Source organism: Ranitomeya variabilis, chromosome 2 (assembly GCF_051348905.1).
Source record: "Ranitomeya variabilis isolate aRanVar5 chromosome 2, aRanVar5.hap1, whole genome shotgun sequence".
Lineage (NCBI taxonomy): Eukaryota > Metazoa > Chordata > Amphibia > Anura > Dendrobatidae > Ranitomeya > Ranitomeya variabilis.
In genome coordinates, this window is record NC_135233.1 from 632,305,471 (window position 1) to 632,331,827 (window position 26,357).

The window sequence follows — 26,357 nt, forward strand, 5'->3', positions numbered from 1 at the left end:
TTCTTATTTGTGCCCAGGTCTCTATCTGCACTATCTTCCCCTCCTATAAAATGAGTACCCTCCCCCCAATTCCCTAGTTTAAACACTCCTCCAACCTTCTAGCCATTCTCTCCCCCAGCACAGCTGCACCTTCCCCATTGAGTTGCAGCCCATCCCTAGCGTAGAACCTGTAGCCAACTGAGAAGTCGGCCCAGTTCTGCAGGAACCCAAACCCCTCCTTCCTACACCAATTCTTGAGCCACTTATTACCCTCCCTAATCTCCCGTTGCCTCTCTGGCGTGGCACGTGGTACAGGCAGTATTTCGGAAATTACCACATTGGAGGTCCTTGCTTTCACCTTGCAGCCTAATTCCCTGAAATCGTTTTTACAAAACTATGTAAAGCAGTCAATACAAGAGAAGACAGTATTCTGCTACAGATGGATCTGGATAAGTTGGAAACTTGGGCCGAACGGTGGCAGATGCGGTTTAACAATGATAAATGTAAGGTTATACATGGGAAGAAGGAATTAATATCAACATTACACACTGAATGGGAAACCACTGGGTAAATCTGACATGGAGAAGGACTTGGGGATCTGACTTAATGATAAACTTACCTGGAGCAGGCAGAAGCTGCTAAGGCAAACAGGATCATCGGGTGCATTAAAAGAGGTTTGGATACACATGATGAGTGCATTATACTGCCTCTGTACAAATTCCTGGTTAGACCGCACATGGAGTAATGTGTACAGTTTTGGGCACCGGTGCTCAGGAAGAATATAATGGAACTAGAGCGAGTACAAAGGAGGGCAATATATAATGACAGATTTTATCTTTTATAGTGTACAGCTTGTTTCCATGGAGTTTGTACCTATTGTTTGTTAGGCCTATCTACTATGTATACTTTACTAATATATTACAGATTGAACATGTAATGCCATACTGACCAACTTATCAAGAAGAAAAAGAGTCACAAACTGCATGCCACAGCAAATATTGGCCACGCCCCTGGCCATACCACAATCTACACCCATTTACCATTTTTTTCTACCCTGACAGGAGGAGATGTCAAAGGGGGAGCTGGCAGTGAGGGACATTCAGCAGCCTGAGACTGCAAGGCGAAGACCCAAATTCAGATCTATCTGCTTCATCTGGAACAGTTGGGACTAGAGATGAACGAATAGATTCACGGGACTCGGGTTCAGAGTGCAGGTCAGCAGTACCTGGCAACTGGATGGGAGGCTGTGAATCTTTTACCTTCCGCCATCCCTGGCACGGCTTTTGATTAGCCAGAGCTGGTGCAACGTCATTTGTGCATCCTACTCATCTCTAGTTGGGTCAAATGGATTTAGTTTTTGTTCATTCGTTCACAGTTGGAGCGCCAGAACTTTTTCATCTTTATGTTGCTTTATTATATTATATTTTCCTCCTTATTTGATCATTTTTCGTGCAGATGTGAAGCCGTGTTTTTATGGAAAGCCTTTGATTCTGCACTTGAAAAAGTACCATATTTTTTGCTTTATAAGACGCACCTGATTATAAGACGCACCCCGAAATTTGGTGACGAAAAAGAGAAAAAAATATTTTTTTATGTTAAATGGGAGTCTGTCTTATAATGCCAGTGTCCATCTTACAAATCATATATATGTCCCTCCCCTGCTGGCACACACATGATAAAATAACAAACACTTAACTCACCTCTTGATGATGGCTCCGTGCTCCCATCTCCTTGGTTGCGCTTCCTGTTTCCAGGGCATCGGATCATGTGACCTGGGCACACAGTGATGACATCACTGTGCTGTGCCGATCACATGATCGAATGTCGGCACAGACACAGGAAGAGCCACAGGGGAGCTGGGAGCACGGAGCCATCATCGGAAGGTGAGTAAAGTGTTTGTTATTTTATCATGTGCATGCCAGCAGGGGGGCATATAGTGACCTGGTGGGCCGTGTGTGTGCCAGCAGGGGGTATATAGTAACGGAGAGTTCATGTGTGTGCCAGCAGAGGGCATGTAAAGTGACTGGGGGGGCATATCCATGATGGGAGGGGGGAAGAGTGCAGGCACATGCAATATGCGCAACTCCCCTGTTAACCAACTCGGCGGCTTCAGCACCGAGTTGATGGACAGCAAGTGCAATGAATATTACATGAGGCTAATGAGCGGGAGCACGTGACCTCCCGCTGTCTCAGCAGCCCACAGCCAGCCAACTCCAGCCCCCTGACACCACTCCAGAACTGTCCCCCATCCTCTACAGCACAGCACAGAGACTCAGATTATAATACGCACCCCCCACTTCCCCCAAAATTTGGGGGAACAAAAGTGCATTTTATAGTCTGAAAAATATGGTAACGGCAGTTTTTTACATGTGTTTTTTACGTTCCACATACAAGCCTCTAGAGAAAAAAAAGCACCAAAACCGCAGAGTTCAGCAGCATCTTTAGATGCATGAAACCACATCCACTTTGCTTGAACAGTTAAACAGCAGAATTTCTGTGCAAAAAAAGCAGCAGAAAATATGCTGTATTTATGCTACATGCGAACATGTCACCCCTTGAGAAAGGCGATAGCCGAAACGTGCGTCGGGGGATACAGGGGTGAAGTGCCAATCCACGCCGTGACTTGTTTCCACATTACCTGGTATGTATAGTATTATACACTTAGTATGAAATATGCTTGTCAGCTAATCTTATGGACCTGTGTGTCCAATGCAGGCTTCTTTGAATCCTATGCACAGTCACCTTAATTTTCTGCTATACTAGCCTTGGCTATAATGTGGGCATATATATACTACAGGCACATACCCCCTGTTTCTGTAGGTGCGTGCTGAGTACAGCACGGGGACCACTTTCCTCTGCTCATTTTAAACCTGTAATAAATTGTTAATAAAGTTTGTTTACATATTTATCTGGACTTTATGCTGCTTCTTTTTCCTTTGGTTGTTGATTAATTTAGGCAGTGGTCCTATATGTTCCTGCCCTTGGTCCCAGTTTGTCTGTACTGAATATACCCTATCTGGGTTTAAATACTATGTTGGTGACCTTATATTGTTCCACCTTAGTGTGTTACATGCGAACATGGCCTAAATGTCCACGCAAAGTGAAAGAGAGGCTGTACTTGGCCCCTGGCCTTGAAGGGAGGCCGACATGACAGGCTTGACATGGGAAGATAGTGAGCTGGAGGGATATATAGAAGATTGGGGGCTAACAGATTGGTTTAGAGAAGGAGCTGGGGTAAGGTCTTGAGGGAAGGAGGCGTCAGAGGTGGGGTTATGGAGCAGTAATATAAAAGGGTCAGCCATCTTAGTGTGGGTAGCCATTTTAGGTCCCCCTGACAGAGTTAAGAAGCTTCATAGAGTACCTGCAATATGGACGTTGAGGCTCTGCTTCAGCAACTGAGGAACACTGCAGGCATGCATGGCACAGACTGGCTGCAGTCATCTGTGCACGGCCTGTTGCAAGGGGTTGTGACCGGAGCTTCCCAGACTCCCCAGGATGGATGCCGACTATGGAGGAATAGGCCTCCATCGCGCCTCAGTCCTGAGGTCACCCCCCGTGTCTGGCGTCGTGTCAGGGAACCCTCCGGTTAGTGGCGAGGGTCGCAGGTCGGCGGCCTGGCATCTGAGAACCAGGAGGAATCCTGCCATCCGACGGGGCCTACAGTAGGAGAAGGAGTCGGCCTCCCTCTCTTCTGTGGCTGCAAGGGAGATACCGAGAGTGGGAGCGGCTGGTGTTCTTAGCAGCGCAGGACCTGCTCGGCAGAGATGATCAGAGGAGGTGAAGAGACGAGGGCCTTACCATTTGCCCAGGCAGCTAGGTAAGACTGCTCATTTATTTACTAAAAACAAGAAAAAGAAGCGCACATAGAGTAATACCTTCAGATATCGCAATCAAGTCGACCCCCACAAAACAGACTCACCTGGTCTGGTTGTGACAGGTCACAACTCCCTTGGATAAGCACGTATGGTCGCAGCAGGCTCCCGGCAGACAGTATGGATCCACATGGAAAAAGATAGAACCGGAGGATAGAAGCCGCGCAGACCACAATAAAGGTAACAGAGTTACCCACACACTCTGTTTATTAGCCTACGCGTTTCGTGGCAGACAGGCCACTTCATCAGGGCATCAAGATTCATCAGTAAAACCAGGTATATATACCCACAAATACAATCAAAAAAACACAAACATGTATAAGCCCCACCCTCTTGCGACATCACTTTTGGTGGGAACGCCCACTTTAGGTCAAACATTTATAAATACACCCATAACATTGGTTACAAAACATTAAGATACATTAAAACACAATAATCGATCTTTAAAACCACATATATTCATCAATAAATAATTAAAACAAATATAAACATTTCTGGTATCCAGATAAACCAGGATTAGAACTCACACTGGAAGAAACCTAAAAACTATCCTCCAGAGATATAACCTCCGTCTTATACCACTAAACCACCTGGTGGTTTTAGGTGAGGGCAACTATTTATCCTGGATCCACCAGTTAAACCCATTCAAAACACTTAGAATATCATATATTGACCCATAGTACCCTATACGAGCCCTTGGTTTGTTTTTTAGTTTACTATGGGTCAATATATGATATTCTAAGTGTTTTGAATGGGTTTAACTGGTGGATCCAGGATAAATAGTTGCCCTCACCTAAAACCACCAGGTGGTTTAGTGGTATAAGACGGAGGTTATATCTCTGGAGGATAGTTTTTAGGTTTCTTCCAGTGTGAGTTCTAATCCTGGTTTATCTGGATACCAGAAATGTTTATATTTGTTTTAATTATTTATTGATGAATATATGTGGTTTTAAAGATCGATTATTGTGTTTTAATGTATCTTAATGTTTTGTAACCAATGTTATGGGTGTATTTATAAATGTTTGACCTAAAGTGGGCGTTCCCACCAGAAGTGATGTCGCAAGAGGGTGGGGCTTATACATGTTTGTGTTTTTTTGATTGTATTTGTGGGTATATATACCTGGTTTTACTGATGAATCTTGATGCCCTGATGAAGTGGCCTGTCTGCCACGAAACGCGTAGGCTAATAAACAGAGTGTGTGGGTAACTCTGTTACCTTTATTGTGGTCTGCGCGGCTTCTATCCTCCGGTTCTATCTTTTTCCATGTGGATCCATTTATTTACTATTAACCCTTGGTTAGCTTCCCCTGAATCTAGGAGGCAGGATGTGCTTACTGGGGGGTTAGCAGGGGCATGGGGCTAATCTTACAAGGTTTGAGACATTTAGCTAGGTTATGGGGTCTGGGGGCTCTCAGGGAGGGTTATCACCGTCCGCTGCATGGTTGGGTAATTCTGGGGCAATTTTAGGGTCAGGGGGTCTCCTGGAGATATTGGAGGGTATGATACTTCCAGTATAGGGGCGGGTGTTTCAGCATCTATTGGGGGAAGTGGCGGGACATCGGGATGTTAATATGGCAGCTGATGGGGCAACGGGTTCAGAACAATTTATGGGGGAAGGTGGGGAAAAAGAGAAGGAGGATTCAGTACGTTTGGATGATGCAGCAAAGGGAGAGGTTTATGTTTGTTGGAGGGTCTGTTGGGGGCTAATTTGAAGCAGGAATTGAGAGAAAAGATTTAGAAAGGGGAATACGTAGAAATATTTTCTTTGCTGCCATTGGAGCATTTAAATTTGTATAGGGCAAGGAAAGAGGATTCTAAGAGGGAAGATGAAGAAAAGAGGAGGCATCGTTTAATTCCCAGAACCTTCTCTAATTGGTTGCAGGCATTCACTATTTTGGCTAGCGTGATAGTCGAGAAGGCCCCAGAGAATTGTTCAGGCCTTTTTTTGTTATATGGATGCGATTGGGGAGGCTTATAGGGTGTATGGTGGTCAGGGTTGGTTAAGATACAATGAGCAGTTTTGTCAACGGAAGGCGGTTGGGTCCAGTATTTGGTGGGACCATAAAGATTTAGCTTTATGGATAAGGGTGATGGTCCCTACTAGGTTGGGACAGGGTAGTCAGCCATTTCCAGGGGTCACCGGGGTTCAGGATAGTTAGGACACTTGGTGACAATGCAGAGAGGGCTGTGTTTCTCATTTAATAAGGGGACGTGCAAATTTGGGAACAAGTGTAAATTTAAGCATGAGTGCTCAGCATGTGGGGGCACTTACTTAGCAGCAAAATGTTTCACGGGGGGAGACAAAAGCATTGCAATTTTCTGACGTGGTTTATGACAAATTAAAAACAGAGGTGGCTTTGGGTAGAATGGCGCGACCATTTGCAGTGGCTCCCTTTAGTAATTTGAGGGTTTCACCACTTGGTGTGGTTCCAAAAAAGGAGCCAAATAAATTTAGGTTAATCCATGACCTGTCCTTTCTAAAGGGTCTTCAGTGAATGAAGGGATTGATCCACAGTTATGTTCTGTGTTATACACATCGTTTGATGCAGCTATGGATTGGGTACGGTTGTGTGGTAAAGGGGCTTGGTTGGCAAAAACTGACACTGAAGCGGCATTTAGATGTTACCGATACATCCTGATAGCATGCATTTGTTGGGCTGTTTTTCGGATGGAATATTTTTTGTCGATCGATGTCTTCCTATGGGATGCTCACTTTCATGTGTTTACTTTGAAACGTTTAGCACTTTTTGGAAAGGCTATCCAGCCAAGAGAAAATCATATAAAATGTAACTTTTAATATATATTTTTAAAAAAAACACTACCCAAAGAAAAATAAAGAGGTGATACAGTGCACATTAAAATCTCACTTATCAACTGTAATGTCCATCCGGACAGACATATCATAGGGATATAGATACCTCTTTTAAACAAAAAGTCCCTACAAGTTATTCAGTATAACCAATTCTGATTAGATTAGATGCCCAATCATGAATTTATAGACCGTGAGTTTATCAATCCCGACATCATACACGATGCTCTTATTAAAGGGGTTCAAACACAGTCTCTATGTGGACTAGTTAGCTTAGTTGCATATATTGTTCACCACACACAAAAAATATAGAAAAAAAAAGGAAAGATCTCACCCATCAGCCATGCAGGCACCGATCATCACCTCTTTGTTTCTAAGCAACCAGGCTCCATAGAGGGAGTGGATCCAGTTTTGACCTAATACGCCCTGTATAGGCTAGTATGGCCCTGATCCCAAAACTCCCGCCCTTACAAGGGCAGTCCACATCTGACCCTTATACACAATAGCCCTATTTGTCCCTGTACATCCCGACGCATTTCGTCTTTGCTACGACTCCTCAGGGGACCTCTACACTCAAATAGGGTACATAGCTCCTTCATAGTCGACTAGGGTTCTGTCCTGGTAATACTCGGGCTTGCAATGGTATATCGCCACACCCCCCTTGATTACCTTTATAAGCTACACAGCACTATGACAAGGTGTCCAATCATGGTGACTCACCCATACACATACCGCCGCTTTCACACGCCATCTCTTCCACTACACGTGTCTTCCAAAATGGCCACTAAACTTCCGGTTCACATACCCGAGGTCACCGCGCGTCACAATCACCGTGGTAACCACTTGTTTCCTTACAGCGTGTATACCAAAAATGGCCGCTTAATATCCGGTTCGCGACCCGGCAGTATACTATGGAATGCATCCTGCGGTCCATTCCAACCTCTTAAATGGCCACTAGTAGTGACAGCTTAATACATCATATTTCTCCTATTCAAAGCGAGAAAAATCATAAAGCGGTAGAATTATTAAGTTTATTTATCTTGATTATGTACTTATAAACCGTATTTCTGCGTCATTATTTTCTGCGGCAGAAAGAAAATATATGTTGTGGTTTTCCAATCAGATTAAAATGACCACATATATTAATAAAAACTTTCCCATACCGCCAACATATCTCCATGACACCACACAAAGTGATAACAAATGATGTCAGAACCGGTGACATTAATCCCAGAATAGTGGGTAATAGCTTCAGAAATGGCATAATCAGGTAGTGTAAATCTTCAAATACAGTATTGACAGTACATTAACTAAAAAAAATCTTTTACAGATTAACTCACACTTTTAGTATCTTAAATGAAACAGTTATAATTTAGTTGCTCATTAAGCCCTCTTGGAGCTACAGTATTTAAGTGGAATATCCATCTCGTTTCTTTTTGCAAGATGATTTTATCCCAATTGCCTCCTCTTATGGGTCTCGCCACTTTTTCAATACCCATGAATTTGATGGAATCTATATTACCTCCCTGACAACTATTGACATGTCGTGCAACTGGGGTTTCTCTCTTATGCACCACATCTCCAATGTGCTCTCCTATCCTATCCTTGAACTCTCTGATGGTTTTACCCACATATTCCTTCCCATATACACAGGAAGCTTTGTAAACTATCCCCTTAGTACTGCAATTGATGAATTCTCTTATCCTATACTCTTTCCCAGTAACATTACTGGAAAACCTATCGCCCGTGGTAATGTGGGAGCAGGCAACACAGTGTCCGCATCTGAAGCAACCCTTTGTATCACTTGTTAACCATGTTTTAGGTATCGGGATTTTAAAGTGACTCCTTACAAGCCTATCCTTTAATGAGCGACCTCTTCTATAGGTGATTAATGGTCGCTCCGTTAGTTGATTACCGATATCTGGATCCATAAGCAAAATGGACCAGTGTTTGGTTAGCACTTTCCGTACTTCCTGTGCGCCATTGTCAAACGTGGTAATGAGTCCCATTTGTCCTTCATTATCTGCTCTACGGGCTGGCCTCAACAATTCAGACCTATTCTTATTTTTAACTTCCTTATATATACTTTTTGGAATGGGCAGTTAAGGAAGTGTGGGGTCTGAATTTTTGCATCCATTACCTACATGAATTTTTGTTTATTGGTCCAGCTCAGGCATATGATTGTTACTGCATACAATGGAAATTTTGGCGAAAAATGTGGGGATCCTATAGTAGCGGAGAAGACAGTTGGGCCAGTGAATTCTTTGAATTCCTTGGGAATTGAGATCGATACCATGGCGATAGAATGTAGATTGCCAGTTGAAAAGGTGATTGGACTGCAGGCTGAAGTTTTGAGAGTGAGTGGTTTGCGGAAAATTACGTTACGTGAATTAAAATCCTTGCTGGGTAAGCTAAACTTTGCATACAGAATAATGCCGATGGGTAGAGCCTTTTGTTGGAGGTTATCTTTGGCAACGGTGGGGGTGAAATCACCTATACATTTTATCAGACTGAAGAGAGAATTGCGAGAAGATTTGAATGTGTGGGCATTCTTTTTGGAGCCAAATAAAGGTAGATCTATTTGGATTCAACCAGTGATGTACACGGAAACGTTGGGTTTTCTCATCAGTACTGAAAGACAGCACTTTTGGTCTGTATTTTTGAGGGAGTTGGCTGGTGGAGGAATGGCCTCGTGTTTGGTTAGAACAGAGTTTGATGTGGAACCGGATATTGTTCCATTTATATCCCATTGTTGTGTCGTTGTCATTGTGGGTGGAAAGGGTTCAAAATAGAAAGATACATTTTTGTTGTGAGTTTGAGGGGTGGCTGTGGCGATAAATTCGTTATCATCAGCAACACCGTCGGTGGTTAAAGTTTTACAGCACTTGGTCTTACTGGGCTTGACATTTAATTTATCGATAGTGGCCGAGGTCAGGTCTGTCTTGATTAATTAATTAGTGCGCTTTCCAGGCCCTAGTTAGGGTAGTTATTGGTGTCCGCCAGAGCGGCGCTGCACGCACCTAGTGCGCTAAATCTGTTAGTGTCAGTTTCTCCCTGGCACCTCAGTTGCACTGCCGAGGGCTAGTGGGTCTACAGAGACTCTAACCCTGTGTCCTTGGGGCAGAGTCCTGTGACCTAACACTAGTATTCACTCAGCGGTATTGTGGCTCTGTGTCGCCTCCTTACATACCAGGTGAAGTTAACCCGTGTGTGTTTTCATTATACCGCCATATACTGTCCGCCTTTACCAAGCAGCAGTCATCTCTGCACGGTGGACCCCAGGCTGCGAACGCACCTTATATCTTCCTTTATATTATTTGGTGCGTTCCACTAGCCCTAACATAGTCTGGAAGCAATTACTACCGGAGTTTCACCGCTTTGTGCATCTAGACTGTGCTCCGGATGTGCTGGTAATACATTTGGGGGAATTGATTTAGGTAAGGGGCCCTGTAGGGAATTGATTAATGATATCAAGTTTGATATATTGCGACTTTGGGCAATGTTCCCTAGGGTTTTAGCAATCTGGTCAGATATCATTCTATTGAGGGGGTGAATAAAGCAAGAATTAAAGTAGATAGAGCAGTGTCTCACTTTATGGTAAGGAATGGTGCGGTGGTGGTGTGCTATGTGGAATTGGAGTCTGGTGAAGGGGAATTTTGGAGGAAGGATGGAATTTATTTGAACGCTGTCAGCATGGACATGTTGTGCTTGGCGATACAGGATGGAATTTAGAAAGGTCTAAAGGTGTGGAGGAACATAAATGTTTAAGGAGTCAGAACATTTATGTTAGTGGCATGGGGAGGAGGTAATCGAAGTTGGTGGAATTGATTAATGGCGGATCGGAGGGGGGAGGGGATCTCAAGAGGTCCTGGACTCCCCCTGGGTGGATTCAAGTGGACAGGTGTTTAAATAATCCTGCTGAAAGGGGACCTGTTAATGGTTTTTGGATATTGGCCAGGTTGGTTAATAGCTGCCTCTGAGCTGGTGTATAGCAGCTAGAGGCAAGACTTAACCTGGGGCCAAGGTGGGATTATTAAATCTGCGATTTATAGTTTTGCGGCTTTGAGGGCAACCCCTTCTGGGGGGTTATTGTTTAAACAGTTTGTATTAAATGTTAACCCCTTCCCGACAAGCGCCGCTTTACTACTGCTCTGCTGGAAGTGTGTTCCCGCAAGCAGCAGTACTAGTACAGCGCTACGATCGTGTGGCCTCACGCTGAGTGCCACGGTGATCGTGTGCGGGTGTCAGCTGCATGTGACAGCTGACACCTGACAGCAATGCCCATGAGCGGTGCTAGCACCGCTCGTGGGCATATAACCCCTCTGAGAAGCATAGAGAAGCATCATGCAGGGAGGGGGCTCCCTGCGTGCTTCCCTCAGAGCAACGTGATGTGCTCGAGTTGTTCAGAGGTTCTTCTTTCAGACTCCCAGCTCCAAGATGGCTGCAGGGTCCTTCTGGGTCCTACAGTGAGGTGGATTCTCAGCACCTGCTAATAGCAGGACCTGAGAAACCTCCTTCACTGCCTGTCAGATCGCTGATCAGATACAGTGCAGTGCAAATTGTCAAATCAGCGATCTGACACTATATAGTGATGTCCCACACATTGTAAAAAAAGGAAAAAAAAAATATTAGCAAGCGTAAAAATATTTTTTAAAAAAATTCCTAAATAAATAAAAAAATATATATTTTCCCAATAAATATATTTATGTAAATAAAAAAAACAATAAAAGTACACATATTTGGTATTGCTGCGTCCGTAGCGACCCACTCTATAAAACGTTCCCACCAGATAAACCATTTAGTCAACACGGTAAAAAAAAAAAAAAAAAAACTAGGTAACAAACAATGCTTTATCATCATACCACCGAACAAAAAGTGCAATACAACGCGATCAAAAAGACAGATGTAAATAAAAATGGCACCACTGAAAATATAATCTTGTCCCGCAAAAAACAAGCCACCTTACAACTCCATCAGCAGAAAATAAAAAAGTTATAGCTCTCAGAATAAAGCAATGCAAAAATAATAATTTTTTCTACAAAATAGTTTTTATTGTGCAAAAGTGCCAAAACGTAAAAAAAAAGATATAAATGAGGTATCGCTGTAATCGTACTGACCCGAAGAATGGAGTTGCCTTACTAATTTTACCACACGTGAAATGGTATAAAAAAAACCACAAAAAGCAATTCCTGAATTGCTGGTTTTTGTTCATTCTGTCCCCCAAAAATTGGAATAGAAAGCGAACAAAAAATGTCATGAGCCCAAAAATGGTACCAATATAAACGTCAGCTCATCCCGCAAAAAACAAGACCTCACATGACTCTGTCGACTGAAATATTAAAAAATTATAGCTCTCAAAATATGGTGATGCAAAAACTAGTTTTCGCAATAAAAAGCGTCTTTTAGTGTATCGCTGTAATCGCACCGACCTGAAGAATAAAGTCACCTAACCACTTATACTGCACGAGGAAAAAAAAATAAAGCCAATTCTTCACATGCTGTTGATTTTTTCATTCTGCCTCCCAAAGATCGCAGTAAGGCTTGGCGCACATATATCCTGCGCTCTGCGCTGAGAACTTGTACCAAGGTTTCTGTGTAAATCTCTGAAATATGTGATTCAGACAGAACCCCCCTCAGAAAATTCCCTATAATGAGGCAGATAGTCACAGTGGACGCAATATGACCCGTGATCTGTGGTGTCCATCTTTTTAGGATTGTACAGTATTGTGCTATGCTGAACAGAGGCCAGATGGAGTCCAGAGTAAATCTGCTGCCTCATTATAGTGAATGGATCCCTCAGTGGTTTCATCTGTCACGTCACTCAGAGATTTAGATGAAAACCCCAAAGTAAGTGGTCAGCGTAGAGCGCCAAATAAATGTGATCCCAAATGTTATGTAAAATGTTCCCAATAAAACTTCAACTCCATCCACAAAAAAAGCAAGTCCCCACTCAGGTCTGTCATCTGTTAATGGAAATATAGGGGGCATCAACGTTACTGATAGCACAAAGGCTCTGGAAAAGCAAAATGGTTCCTTACCCGCCAAAAGAAATTCAGCAAATTCTCCACTCCCAAATCCAAATGCCCCCTCAATTCTGAGCTGCAGTGTGCCTAAACAACATTTAGTGCCCACATGTTTGGCATTACTGTAGTGAAGAGTGCCCGCCTAATTTACAGGTGCGTGTCCCAAGAAGCATGAGCTGGGCATAATGTACTGGTCACTACAACGTACTGGTCACTACAATGGCAGTTTGCAATTTTCACTCAGCAACTGCTGCCTGTTTCTGGAAAACACGCATGGAGTCAAAATCGTCACTACATCTGTAGATAAATTCCCAAAGGGTTATAATTTCCAAAATGGGGTAACTTGAGGGGGGTTTCCACTGTTTGGGCACATCAGGGGCTCTCCAAACGCGACATGGCACTGCTAATTATTCCAGTAAATTTTACATTCAAAAAGTCAAATGGCGCTCCTTCCCTTCCAAGCCCTGTCGTGCACCCAAACAGTAGTATTCCCCCACATATAGGGTGTCGTTGTACTCAGGAGAAGTTGCACAACAAATATTATGGAGCAATTTCACCTGGTACCCTTATGAAAATGCTAAATATTGAGCTAAAAAAGATTTATTTTGGAAAAATGTGATTTTTTTTATTTCCATGGCTCAACATTATATACTTCTGTAAAGCACGGGTGGGTTCAAGGTGCTCAATACACACCTAGATAAGTTCCCTAAGGGGTCTAGTTTCCAAAATGGTGTCACTTGTGGGAGGTTTCCACTGTTTAGGCACATCAGGGGCTCTTGAAACGCGACATGGCACCCGATAATTATTCCAGCATATAATACATTCAAAAAGTCAAATGATGCTCCTTCCCTTCCAAGCCCTGCTTGTTTTCCCCACATATTGGATATCTGTGCACTCAGGAGAAATTGCACAACAAATTTTATGGAGCAATTTCTCTTGTTACCCTTATGAAAATGCAAAATTTGGAGCTAAAAAAGATTTATGTGGGAAAAATGTGATTTGTTTTATTTTCACAGCTTAACGTTATAAACTTCTGTGATGCACTTGGGGGTTTAAGGTGCTCAATGCACATCTAGATAAGTTCCCTAAGGGGTCTAGTTTCCAAAATGGTGTTACATGTTGGGGTTTCCACTCTATAGGCACCTCAGCGGCTGTCCAAACACAACATGGCAACCGCTAATTATGCCAGCATATTTTACATTCAAAAAGTCAAACGGCGCTCCTTCCCTTCCAAGAACTGCCGTGCACCCAAACAGTAGAATTCCCCCACATGTTGGATAACTGCGCACTCAGGAGAAATTGCACAACAAAATGTATGGTTCGTTTTCTCCTGTACCCTTGTGAAAGTAAAAAAAATTAGGCCTAAAAGAAAATTTTTGTGAAAGGAAAGTAAATGTTTATTTTTTCCTTCCACATTCCAAAAATTCCTGTGAAGCATCTGAAGGGTTAATAAACTTCTTTAATGTGGTTTTGAGTACCTTGAGGGGTGCAGTTTTTAGAATGGTGTAATTTTGGGGTATTTTCTGTCATATAGACCCCTCAAAGTCACTTCAAATGTGATGTGGTCCCTAAAACAAATAGCTTTGCAAATTTTGCGTAAAAATTAGAAATTGCTGATCAACCTTTAACCTTTATAACTTCCCAACAAAAAAAGTTTGTTTCCAAAATTTTGCTAATGTAAGTAGACATGAGGGAAATGTTATTTATTAACTATTTTTACAATATGACTCTTTGAATTAAGGGCATAAAAATTAAAACTTTGAAAATTGCAAAATTTTCAAAATATTCGCCAAATTTCCTTTTTTTTGACAAATAAACACAAGTTATATCAAAGAAATGTTACCACTAACATGAAGTACAATATGTCACAAGAAAACTTTCTCAGAATCACCAGGATCCGTTGAAGCGTTCTAGAGTCATGACCTCATAAAGTGACAATGGTCAGAATTGTAAAAATTGGCCTGGTCATTAAGGTGAAAACAGGCTTCGGGGTGAAGGGGTTAATAAAAGGCTGCTGTGGCCAATTAATCCAATCTAAGTGTGGTGTGTTTATTGGGCTTTTAGTATAGAAGATCAGGAGGGGATTATGTGACTAAAAGGTTAAGAATTGAAGCTCACATGAGTCACGCAAACCTCATATGTCAAAGGAGGCTATACTTGTCCCCTGGCCTTGAAGGTAGGCCGACATGACAGGGTTGACGTGAGAATATAGTGAGCTGGAGGGATATTTAGAAGATTGGGGGTTAACAGACTGGTTTAGAGGAGGAGCTAGGGTAAGGTCTTGGGGTGTAGGATAGGTTTGATGTGGGGTTATGGGGCAGTAATATAAAAGAGTCAAGCATCTTAGTGTAGGTAGCCATTATAGGTACCCCCTGACAGAGTTAAGAAGCTAACACCCACCCTCCCTTTTTGGGGGCTGAGGTTTGCAGAGGTGTTTTAATTTGTTTCAGTTCTATGTAGTGTTGGGATCATTGTGATTTAGATTAACTATTGGTTTATTGCTGTTAATATAACTAAATTTAGGTCATGGCAGTGTGGCATGGGGGAGGTCCACGAAGTTGGTGGAATTGTTTAATTGTGGATCAGAAGGTGGGAGATCTCAAGAGGTCCTGTACCCCCCTGGGTGGATTCAAGTGGATGGGTGTTTAAATAATCCCACGGAAGGGATTAATAGGGGACTTGTTAATGTTTTTTGCATATTGGCCAGGTTGGTGAATAGCTGCCTCTGAGCTGGTGCATAGCAGCTAGAGGTAAGACTTAACCTGGGGCCAAGGTAGGATTATTAAAACTGTGATTTATAGTTTTGGGGCTATGAGGACCACCCCTTCTGGGAGGTTATTGTTTAAACTCTTTGTATTAAATGTTAAAAGGCTGTTGTGGCCATTTAATCCAATCTAAGGCCGGCATCACACTAGAGAGGAATACGGACGTATGAGAGGTGCAAAAACAAAGCATTGCACACGGACAAATGTTTCTCTATGGGGCTGCTCCTATCTGCCATATATTTCTCGGCCGTATTTTACGGGCTGAGAAAATCGCAGCATGCTACGTTTGTCAGCGTATTGCGCAAAAAATCTGCCAATGAAAGTCTATGGGGGCGAGAAAAATACGGATTACACACAGACCATGCGTGTGACTTGCGAGAAATACGCACCGGTGTTCTATAGAAAAGCCGGTAATTGAATTACCGGCTTTTCTGCTATCTAGCTCTGTATTAAATATAAATATATATATATACAGTACATATACACTCACTGGCCACTTTATTAGGTACACCTGTCCAACTTCTTGTTAACACTTAATTTCTAATCAGCCAATCACATGGCGGCAACTCAGTGCATTTAGGCATGTAGACATGGTCAAGACAATCTCCTGCAGTTCAAACCGAGCATCAGTATGGGGAAGAAAGGTGATTTGAGTGCCTTTGAACGTGGCATGGTTGTTGGTGCCAGAAGGGCTGGTCTGAGTATTTCAGAAACTGCTGATCTACTGGGATTTTCACGCACAACCATCTCTAGGGTTTACAGAGAATGGTCCGAAAAAGAAAAAAAATCCAGTGAGCGGCAGTTCTGTGGGCGGAAATGCCTTGTTGATGCCAGAGGTCAGAGGAGAATGGGCAGACTGGTTCGAGCTGATAGAAAGGCAACAGTGACTCAAATCGCCACCCGTTACAACCAAGGTAGGCCTAAGAGCATCTCTGAACGCACAGTGCGTCGAACTTTGAGGCAGATGGGCTACAGCAGCAGAAGACCACACCGGGTACCACTCCTTTCAGCTAAGAACAGGAAACTGAGGCTACAATTTGTACAAGCTCATCGAAATTGGACAGTAGAAGATTGGAAAAACGTTGCTTGGTCTGATGAGTCTCGATTTCTGCTGCGACATTCGGATGGTAGGGTCAGAATTTGGCGTAAACAACATGAAAGCATGGATCCATCCTGCCTTGTATGGAGCATCTTTGGGATGTGCAGCCCACAAATCTGCGGCAACTGTGTGATGCCATCATGTCAATATGGACCAAAATCTCTGAGGAATGCTTCCAGCACCTTGTTGAATCTATGCCACGAAGAATTGAGGCAGTTCTGAAGGCAAAAGGGGGTCCAACCCGTTACTAGCATGGTGTACCTAATAAAGTGGCCGGTGAGTGTATATGTGTCTCACTGACATATATATATATATATATATATATATATATATATATACTGTATATATGTTTTCACGAATATTTGAGCCCATGGATCCATTCTATGTCCATTTTGCAAGCCGGTGAGAAAATCTCACCGTACAGATGCCATACAGATGCCATACGGAGGTTTACATGCGCAAAATACACAGCCACACCTTGCCAATAGATGACATACGGATCACTGTTCAGGGAACATTTCTGCGTACTTGGTCTGTAAAAAACGGACTGTATTTTTATATGTTGTGTGTGACTCCAGCCTAAGTGTGGTGTGTTTATTGGGCTTTTAGTATAAAAGTTCAGGAGGGGATTAGGTGACTAAAAGGTTAAGAATTGAAGCTCATATGAGTCACGAATACCCTTTATGTCATGTGATTTCATGAATTCTCCACCGTCGGTGCGTCCAAAGACGTTGCTGGTTAGGGTGATTTTATTCTCAATAAGTTTCTATTTGAAGCCAGAAAAAACATAAGGGAAATAAAGCTCTTGCATTTTTAAGCATAGAATCAAAGCTTTTCTGTAGTATAAAAAAGCATTAAAATGCGGATTCACATCTGCCCCCAAAGCACATAAAATAAGGGGGAAAACGCACAAAAGAAACGCAGCCAACATGCAATATTCAGAGAAGAATGTTACTGCGTTGTGTGGTGCGGACACCAACAGAAAACTTGCAGAAATAAAGCAGCAGAAAAAACGCAGCATTTACGCTACATGAGAACACTGCCTTCACATTACATTTGTATTATTTTTTATGAGTTTAATAGCAAAAAAATCAATTACACCAATTTTGTATGGGATTTACTAATCCCCCTAAATAATCTGATTGCTGTGTTGTGCAGGTCGTTGTGATTACTGGAACACCAAATATATTTGTGTTATTTGCTGATTGGTAATGTTTATTTATTTTTTTAAAGTGCATTAAAAATTTAATTATTGTTAGTTCTTATCATTATTTTTAGTTATTTTATGGGAAGAAAAAAAATCTTTTTTATTCTCCCTCTAGGATATGGGGACATAGAAATACACTTGCTATACTCAATGCAGACACAGATCAAGTATACAAAATTCTTCCAGTGACTTCAATAATTTTAGCTCCTGCCTGTAATTATAGAGGTTGCGGCTTCAAGTCCCATGGAGACTCACAAAAAAGAGAAAAATACATTTTTTTTTAATTGTTTTTAATTATTTTTAGTAATTTTATATGAACTAAAAAACCTGACTTTTTCTTCACCTCTAGAATACAGGGACATAGAAATATGCTGCTACACAGATGTACCTCTATGAACCTGTATAATCTGTTTATATGTTCACTGCCTGCAAAACAGCTCAAGATTACCAAATTCTCTAAAGTCATTATCATTGTGGGCTGTGGCTCATAGCTTAGAGCTGCTGCCTGTTAACATACGATTGTGAGTTTGAGTCTTGGGGAGGGCGGATCACCAAAGAAGAGAATTGTTTATTTCATTTATTGTCAGACACATGTGGCCCCACCCTTAGGAGGAGTAGGAGCCACAGAGCAATGACGATGTCAGAGGGTACGGTAAGTATTAGATGTTGGGACTGAGCCCTCAAATCGGGACGATTGGGAGCTATATGTAATGTGCACATCTATTTGATATACAGCTCTGGCAAAAATTAAGACCACATCAAAACCCTGTCAGGGCAGCCCAATCTCCAGACCTGAACCCCATTGAAAACCTCTGGAATGTAATCAAGAGGATGATGGATAGTCACTAGCCACTATCAAAGAAGAACTGTTTAAATTTTTGTGCCAGGAGCAGTGTGAAAGACTGGTGGAAAGCATGCCAAGACGCATGAAAGCTGTGATTAAAAATCATGGTTATTCCACAAAATATTGATTTCTGAACTCTTCCTGAGTTAGTATTGTTGTTTCTAAACGATTATATACTTGTTTTCTTTGCTTTATTTGAGGTCTGAAAGAACTGGGTTTTTTTAATTTTGACCATTTTTCTTTGTCAAAAAAAGAATACAAAAATTATTGCTTGGAAATTCGGAGACATGTTGTCAGTAGTTTATAGAATAAATGAAAGATTTACATTTTACTCAAAAATATACCTATAAAGAGAAAAATCAGGCAAACTGAACATTTTGCAGTGGGCTCTTAATTTTTGCCAGAGCTGTAGCTATCTGATAGCCCAAGTCATTTCATTTTATGCCACTTGGTTTGTATTAGGATGTATACTATCATGACAATACAGAGTATACAGCCCCTGCCGTTTTGTTTGTATACTCTCATTTCATAATTGACTTATGCTTATCCCCCTGGGACAACCCATTTAATACATCTATTTACACATTTGATTTTAAATATATAGGTTGGTTCACAACTAGAGTTGAGTGGAACAATCAATGGAGGATCGACTTTGAGTCAAGTTTGGTGCCATTTCTTACTCTGCTGAAGACTCAGCGAGTGGGCTAATGACAACAGGAATGGCTGTGCAGGCTTCTCCATAATGCCCTGCCAATATCACATGACATGGTTTAGTGCAGCCAATTAGGGGAGCTATCACAGTCAACATAAAAGAATAGGACAGGCCAAGGTGTGCCATTTTATGCTTATACAGTGAAGGCATAGGAGGTCAGAGTGCAGAGCCCATTCCACCTAAGGATAGAAAAAGTCCTAATCTAATTGTTATGTACTACTTTCAGTGCTGAAGCAGATTTAAAATGTGAGTGCTCCTGCCAGGCTGTGAATATTAATCCGAGATTCAAGCAATATATAAGGAAGTCCTGCACCTGCGTAGTCCCTCAGTGTGACTGTTAATTGAGTTGATATATTCTGCAGTAACAGCACCTTAATAAAAATGCTTTTTTTGTTTTTTACACATTGCAAACAAGGTGAGCAGTATTAAACCCCTTATTGCTAATTTTGCTTCTAACCCAAAATCATGAATACAAGGCTTGTGTGTCACCGGAAATTTGACTTCTCCATTGTAACACAGGCAAGCCATATGTTTTTTGTTTTGTTTTGTACTGCCTCCACCACTACTTGGTATCCATTCAGTATGGGTTCAGTACGAGCCCTCAGAGTGTTAATCATTTATTTTCCAGGTAATTAGATACTTTTTAATATCGAGATTTGCGGCAAATTTATTAGACAAAAATCAAATTTTAGGGGAAAATTTGACGAAAGTGGCAAATTAAAATTTTATATCATCTGCTTATCTTTTTGTATGACCCTTGCAATTGCAATTGCCAATTAAAATGATTCTAAATAAAAGCATTGGATTGACACTGCATGCATTTGCATCAAATGTTCATTTATTTAGCACCTCTGTATATGTGGTAGTAATATCAGTGCTGAAATAACATTGCATCTTGTTGTCACAAAGCAGCTACTGCTGGTAATACCATCAACAGCTCACATTGAAAACACATTTAGCTCTCATGGGATAAACAGCAAGTCCCAGGGAACTAACTGCCTTATTTTCCTGCATAAGCTTAATTTTTAAAGTTGTGGATTCCGTGCAGGTAAATAATCTGACTGGTTGTTACATCCAATGCATTAAATAATATTTTAAAAATAAATCTAAATTTCAATATGAAGGCCCAAAATTATTTTTACTGAAAGCTACACAAAGATATATTATGTAAAAAAATAAATAAAATATTTGTTTTCGGAGCAGTCTCTGGATCTCAGAACTGACATTTCTGTTGATTATAAAATAGAGGAACCTATAGAAACAACAGATCCCATCATCTCTGTAGATATTGAAGCTCTTGTATGAATGTTGCTATTGCATATCTTTACACAAGACAGATCTGAACTAGATGATAGGAAAAAACAACCCAGTATTCATAACTACAAGAAACTAAAAGGAGGAATGAACCAGTATTTCTGTAGGCTACAGAAGAACACTAGGCCTCATGCAGACGTCCGTTCTTCACGTACGTGTTTTATCCATGGATAGAACAAGTACCCATTATAATTGAAGGAGCTGTTCACATGTCTGCATTTTTTCGTGGACTGCGCATCCGAAAAAAAATCCATGAAGACATGTCTGGTTCTGACCCACATCACAGTTCAAGATTACCTGTACACATCTATAGGATCTTGAAAATCATGGAGAGCACAAATGAATATATTAGATGAACTGTCAGGATAAATTTCATAACAGAAATAACAGAGAAGCACAACATAAGAAAAAAAGCTCCAGAATTCTCATGTAGTTGTACATACAATTGTTTCCAAGAGAGACGTGTAATGGGAAGCGAGTGACAAGTCTACTTTAAAGCTTTAGAAATATTCTGCTTACATGTACCAATGTATACGCAATGTAGTCTTCATTTACATGCAAGGAAAAAATCAAATAGTAATATAAAAATGGAGGTGCACTTTAAATGACACCGTCAAGTGAGAATGCCACAATATTACACAGCTCTGGAAAAAATTAAGAGACCACTGCAAAGTGTTCAGTTTGTCTGATTTTTCTCTCCATAGGTATATTTTTGAGTAAAATGTAAATCTTTCATTTATTCTATAAACTACTGACAACATGTTTCTGAATTTACAAGCAATAAATTTTGTATTTTTTTTCTGATAAGGAAAAGTGGTTAAAATTACAAAAAAAAACCCAGTGCTTTCAGATCTCAAATAATGGCAAGCAATTAAGTTCATAATCATTTAGAAACAACAATACTAATGTTTTAACTCAGGAAGAGTTCAGAAAATCAATGTTTTGTGGAATAACCATGATTTTTAATCACAGCTTTCATGCGTCTTGGCATGCTTTCCACCAGTCTTTCACACTGCTTCTGGCGCAAAAATTTAAACAGTTCTTCTTTGATAGTGGCTTGTGACTATCCATCATCCTCTTGATTACATTCCAGAGGTTTTCAATGGGGTTCAGGTCTGGAGATTGGGCTGCCCATGACAGGGATTTGATGTGGTCTCTTAATTTTTGCCAGAGCTGTATACTGAATATGAGCAGTATTAGCTTTCTCACTCCTCTAGTTCCATGTTGCCCAGTGAATTTTAAACAATCTTTTCTGACTCATCAAACCATATTGCTATGTTTGAACGCTAAGCTTTTACTTGCTAAGTAGAAATTATCTTTATCTTAAAAGTACAATTGGTGAAGACTGTACAGAAAGTAGAAACAAGTTCTAAACTATCAATGTATCTCATCAAAACCCTGCCTGACCCTCTTTGCCTGACGTTCTAAATTCTACATATAATCGCACATCTGGACCTTAATGCACATAAGATATGGTTTCCATTAGCAAGGCATCTAAAAACTGCTGCACACACAAATTTGTAAATATTATATGTCTTATAGTAGTGTTCAGGCCTCGCGGGAGACATTTATTTCAATGATATTGAGTCTCATATCATACACTCTAATAATACAAAATACAGGAAAAGCAACAAAAACTCCCCTCGTTCTAATAATGCTAGTAATAGCCATGAATACTTACAGACTGCGGCCTCGTCTTCTAAAAGGCACGGAGGATTGCACTGAAATATGTAGTGTCTGCAAGCTCTTCCCATCTAGGTCTGCAAAACAAGGAGATGCCTTTCATAATGGAGAAAGAATGAAGCACATTAGTAGCAGATGCGGGAATTCAAAGGAGGTCACTAGGGGTCTCCAAGGTTTTCAAGCTTCAATTGGTAAATTTGAGGACACCAGAATTTGGTGGAGCCAAAAGAAAACATTGTTTAACTCTTTAGATGACCCCTTTCAAGTTACAACATAAAATGACAACTTATCATTTTCTTTGCAGTCATCTAAGACCTGATATGACAATACTGGTAATGTATTAAGTGATGGTAATATCTGTAGATAATGAATTGAACTCATAAACCAGATAACACAGTTATAGCACCACTCCAGCGGTTTTTTTGTTTTTCAGTACTGGAGTCGTGCTTTTATAGTAAGATCCCTACACCTAATCTTATACTCACCGTACAGCGTCTTCACCTTTTATCAGCGGCATGCTGGCCTCATGGTGCCATTTTGTGCATGCAATTTCTGACTGGCTGGAAGTCAGAAGTTACATCACAAGCGCTCAATGCAAGTCTATGAGAGCCAGAACGAGGGTCTTAGAGACTTGTATTACTTGTATTGAGTTGTGAGCACTTAAACACCGGAACTGCGGGCAGGTCACAAACTGGTGGGGACCGACGGGAGTGGCAGTGATAAAAGGTGAAGATGCTTGCAGCTAAATATAGGGGGGAGGTTGAGTGACTAGGGATTGGCAAAGATTGGTTCGCTTCAGTTTGCAGAACACCCTGATGTTCGCAGAACATGTTTGTCGAATGTACCCAAACCCCATTAAATTAAATGGCAGGTCAAACCAAACATATACACAACACCTTATGAGGCGACAAAAAAACTTCCCAAACAGCTAAAATTAGGGACAAACACTACGAAAAGTGGCATCAATTGACCCACAATAGAAATTTGCTAATGACACAGCAGTCATCCATGAGCCATGCATGAGGCATGAGGGCCAGGATGTAGGGCTTTGAATTAAAGTTACAATTAAGACCTGGTGGTTAAGGGTAAGCCTTCTTTGCTGGGAGCCCTGATACCTCATGCAAAAGCTCAAATTTCTTTTTTTTTCCTAGCCTCACTCAAATTACACAAACATCAGATTCATAGAGTAATATTGGTAGAAAAATGTAAGTAAAGTAACACAGGACTGATCAATTGGCCCATAGTAGAACATTTTATTATGGCATAGAAGCAGTCAGCCATGAGTCATGCTTGAGATATCAGAGTCTGGGCCAGCATTTGGAGTTTTGAATTGAGGTTTAAATTAAGACCTGGTTGTTAAGGGAGCGGTGTAAGCCTTCTTTGCTGAGGGCTCTGATCCCTCATGCAACATTTTGTTTCCCAGCCACACTCAGATGGTACAAATATCAGTTTCATAGTGATGCTGATGACGGCATCCTCAGCACTAGCCATCTTAGTAGCCATTTTATATCTATGCAGAACGGTTCAGAAGTAATTCACCTGTGTGCACTCTGCAAGTGTGATTTGCACCACATCTGCACTGCATTGGCCCAGGCTATGCAAAAGGACATAATGCACCAGAGCTCGATGACCTGCAGGATGCGATCATCGGAAGTAAGCACACAGCGACTGTGCTTTCTGCACCTGGCCGGGATAGTGGCACAGAAATTGCTGTAACACCAGGTTGAATACATGAGCCATGCAAAGCACGTGTGTGAGGTTACCTTCGGGTAGGGTCGCCACCAGGTTTGCACTGTTATCCGACAGAGTCTTCCGTGGCTCCAGGTTCAGTGGAGACAGCCATTGCTCTAACTTGGCCTGGATAACTGTCCACAACTCTTCAGCTGTGTGACTGCGATCTCCAAGGCATATTAATTTTAACACCGCCTGATTGCGGTGAGCCCTGGCTGCACAGTACGGAGGTGGGGGATTCTCTCTGCATTGTTGGAACGCGTGTCTCATTAAGGGAGTAATTGAGCGCAGGTGGAGGCCCTAGAGTAGGTGCAGCAGCCAGAAACCGTGGAGGAAGTGTTAAATACAGAGGTTTGTCCCGCAAGCCTTGGGCATTCCAAGACTTGTGGAGCAGCGCTTGCCCCCACAGCCACCAGAGCCACCCAGTGCCTAGTCAGTGAGATGTAACGCCCCTGCCCATGTTTGCTCGTCCAGGCGTCAGTGGTAAAATGCACCCTTGCAAACATAGATTTTTTCAGGGAGCGAATGATGCTGTCTGCGACATACTGGTGTAGCGCAGTCGTAGCTTTCTTAGAGAAGTAATGTTGACTGGGCAGCTGGTACTGTGGGACTGCACTGGTCTTCATCTTTCAGAAGCCGTCTGTATTGAGAAGGTGGAAAGAAAGTATTTCTGTGGCCAATACATTGGAGATGGTGAAGTTCAGCTCTTTGACATGTGTAGGAGGAAATATTCTTTTACGTGATGTTAGGACTCTGAACATTTTTTATTACCTTTTGTGCATTGCTGCCCTTTTCCAAGATGGCGTCTTTGGTCTCATGTGCACTGTGTCTTCCTGCTATAAAACTCCACCTCAGCCTTCAGTCTGTGCTAGAGTATTCTGCCTTGCATCCAGCTCCTGACCTCTGGTGACTCCCTGGCTATATACCTGCTCCTGTGAACCTGTGGGGTTATCCTGCTACTTTGCTCTGAGTTCCTGCTGCATACACCAGTTCCAGTAATCCTCCTTCATCTGCTGCTCGTGTTTACTTCCATCTGCATTTGCTGGACATGTAAGCTGTTGCTGCTCTGCAAGAACCTGAGACTATTACCCATGCCTCCCTGGTTGAGCTAAGATATTATTTGAACTGCCTTATAAGCATATCTATCTGTGTTTTGGACTAAGCAAGGACTTATTCGTGTCAAGTATCCTCAAGAATAATTGTGCTTCACAGACTTTCTGCGTGATTGATTTTCCTCTGAAGTTTCCTATAGACTGCTAAGCTGCATTTAATATTTACTCCAAGTGTGGTGGACTTGAATTTCTCTCTGCACCTGTTTGAATCACCGTGTGATAATATAGACTTTACCACTTATAAAACTGTGTCCTGTAGTTGTCTTGTTCCACGCAAAGAGTCTCCTGAGTTATCCCCTATAATTATTACACGTGACCACAACTGCAGGACCGAGGGCTGGCTGCTTCACTACGAGAGGGTGGAGTACGGTGAACAGGACAAACTGTTGGACTGTGAGTGAGGTGTAGGTGGAGATGTTATAGTGGATTGAGATTGTGCTCTGTGAAACAAAAAACAGCAGTCATCTCCACTTCCATAACAGCGGACGTGCTCTCACTCAACCTGACTGTAGGGGTAGAGGAGTGGAGTTTCAGCGGCCAGAGATCTGTGTGAGAAGACCAGGCATGGTGACGGAGGAGGAAGAAGCAGCAGATGTGGTTGATGGGACAGACTGTGGTTGGTGAGGCCCACTAGTCTGCATTTTACCGCAGTGAGATTCCAAGACTAAGCTATGTTGATCGCGCATGAGCCAGTTCATGCATGTAGTAATCAAAGTATTGCAATTTTTGTCACTAATGAGTTGCTTTTTGCAAAGTTGGCAGATATTGTGAATTGGGTCATCCTTTGCAGTCTCAAAAAAGACCCAGGCTAGGCAACCCTTGCCGGCCCTGCGAACTGCACACTTGCGACCGATGCTGGCCAAAGCCACAGTTGTGGCTGAGGATGCAGTGCTTGTTGTGCTTGCATCACTTCTATTCTGTGCAACAATCCACAATATAACCGCCTTGCCATCATCGTCCTCCACCTCCTCTGTTGAACTACTCGGCTGAGCGCCTCTGGGTTCACACCAAGCGGGATCTACAATCGCATCATCATTCTCTTTGCTCTCCCATTCCTCGCCCTGAGAGTCACCCTCTTCCTCTTCCTGCCCTGACACCACAGTGTATGTCTGCGTGCTCCTCTGGTATCTGAGTCTCCTCAGGATCACCTCCAACCCCGGGGGTTAACGTCTGGTGATGAGAGCCTGGATTCTGCTTGGACCCTACT

The 26,357-nt window shown here is 42.0% G+C and overlaps 1 protein-coding gene across 3 annotated transcripts in view; it reads right to left on the reverse strand.

Moving 5' to 3' along the window:
* The window catches only part of TIAM2 (TIAM Rac1 associated GEF 2), a 643,262-nt gene that overhangs the window by 433,049 nt on the left and 183,856 nt on the right, over positions 1 to 26,357 (reverse strand). For all 3 annotated transcript variants that reach the window (XM_077289067.1, XM_077289068.1, XM_077289064.1), the window contains exon 2: positions 22,306 to 22,384. The gene's annotated coding sequence lies outside the window, so the exon portion shown is untranslated. The remainder of the gene's footprint in view (positions 1 to 22,305; positions 22,385 to 26,357) is intronic.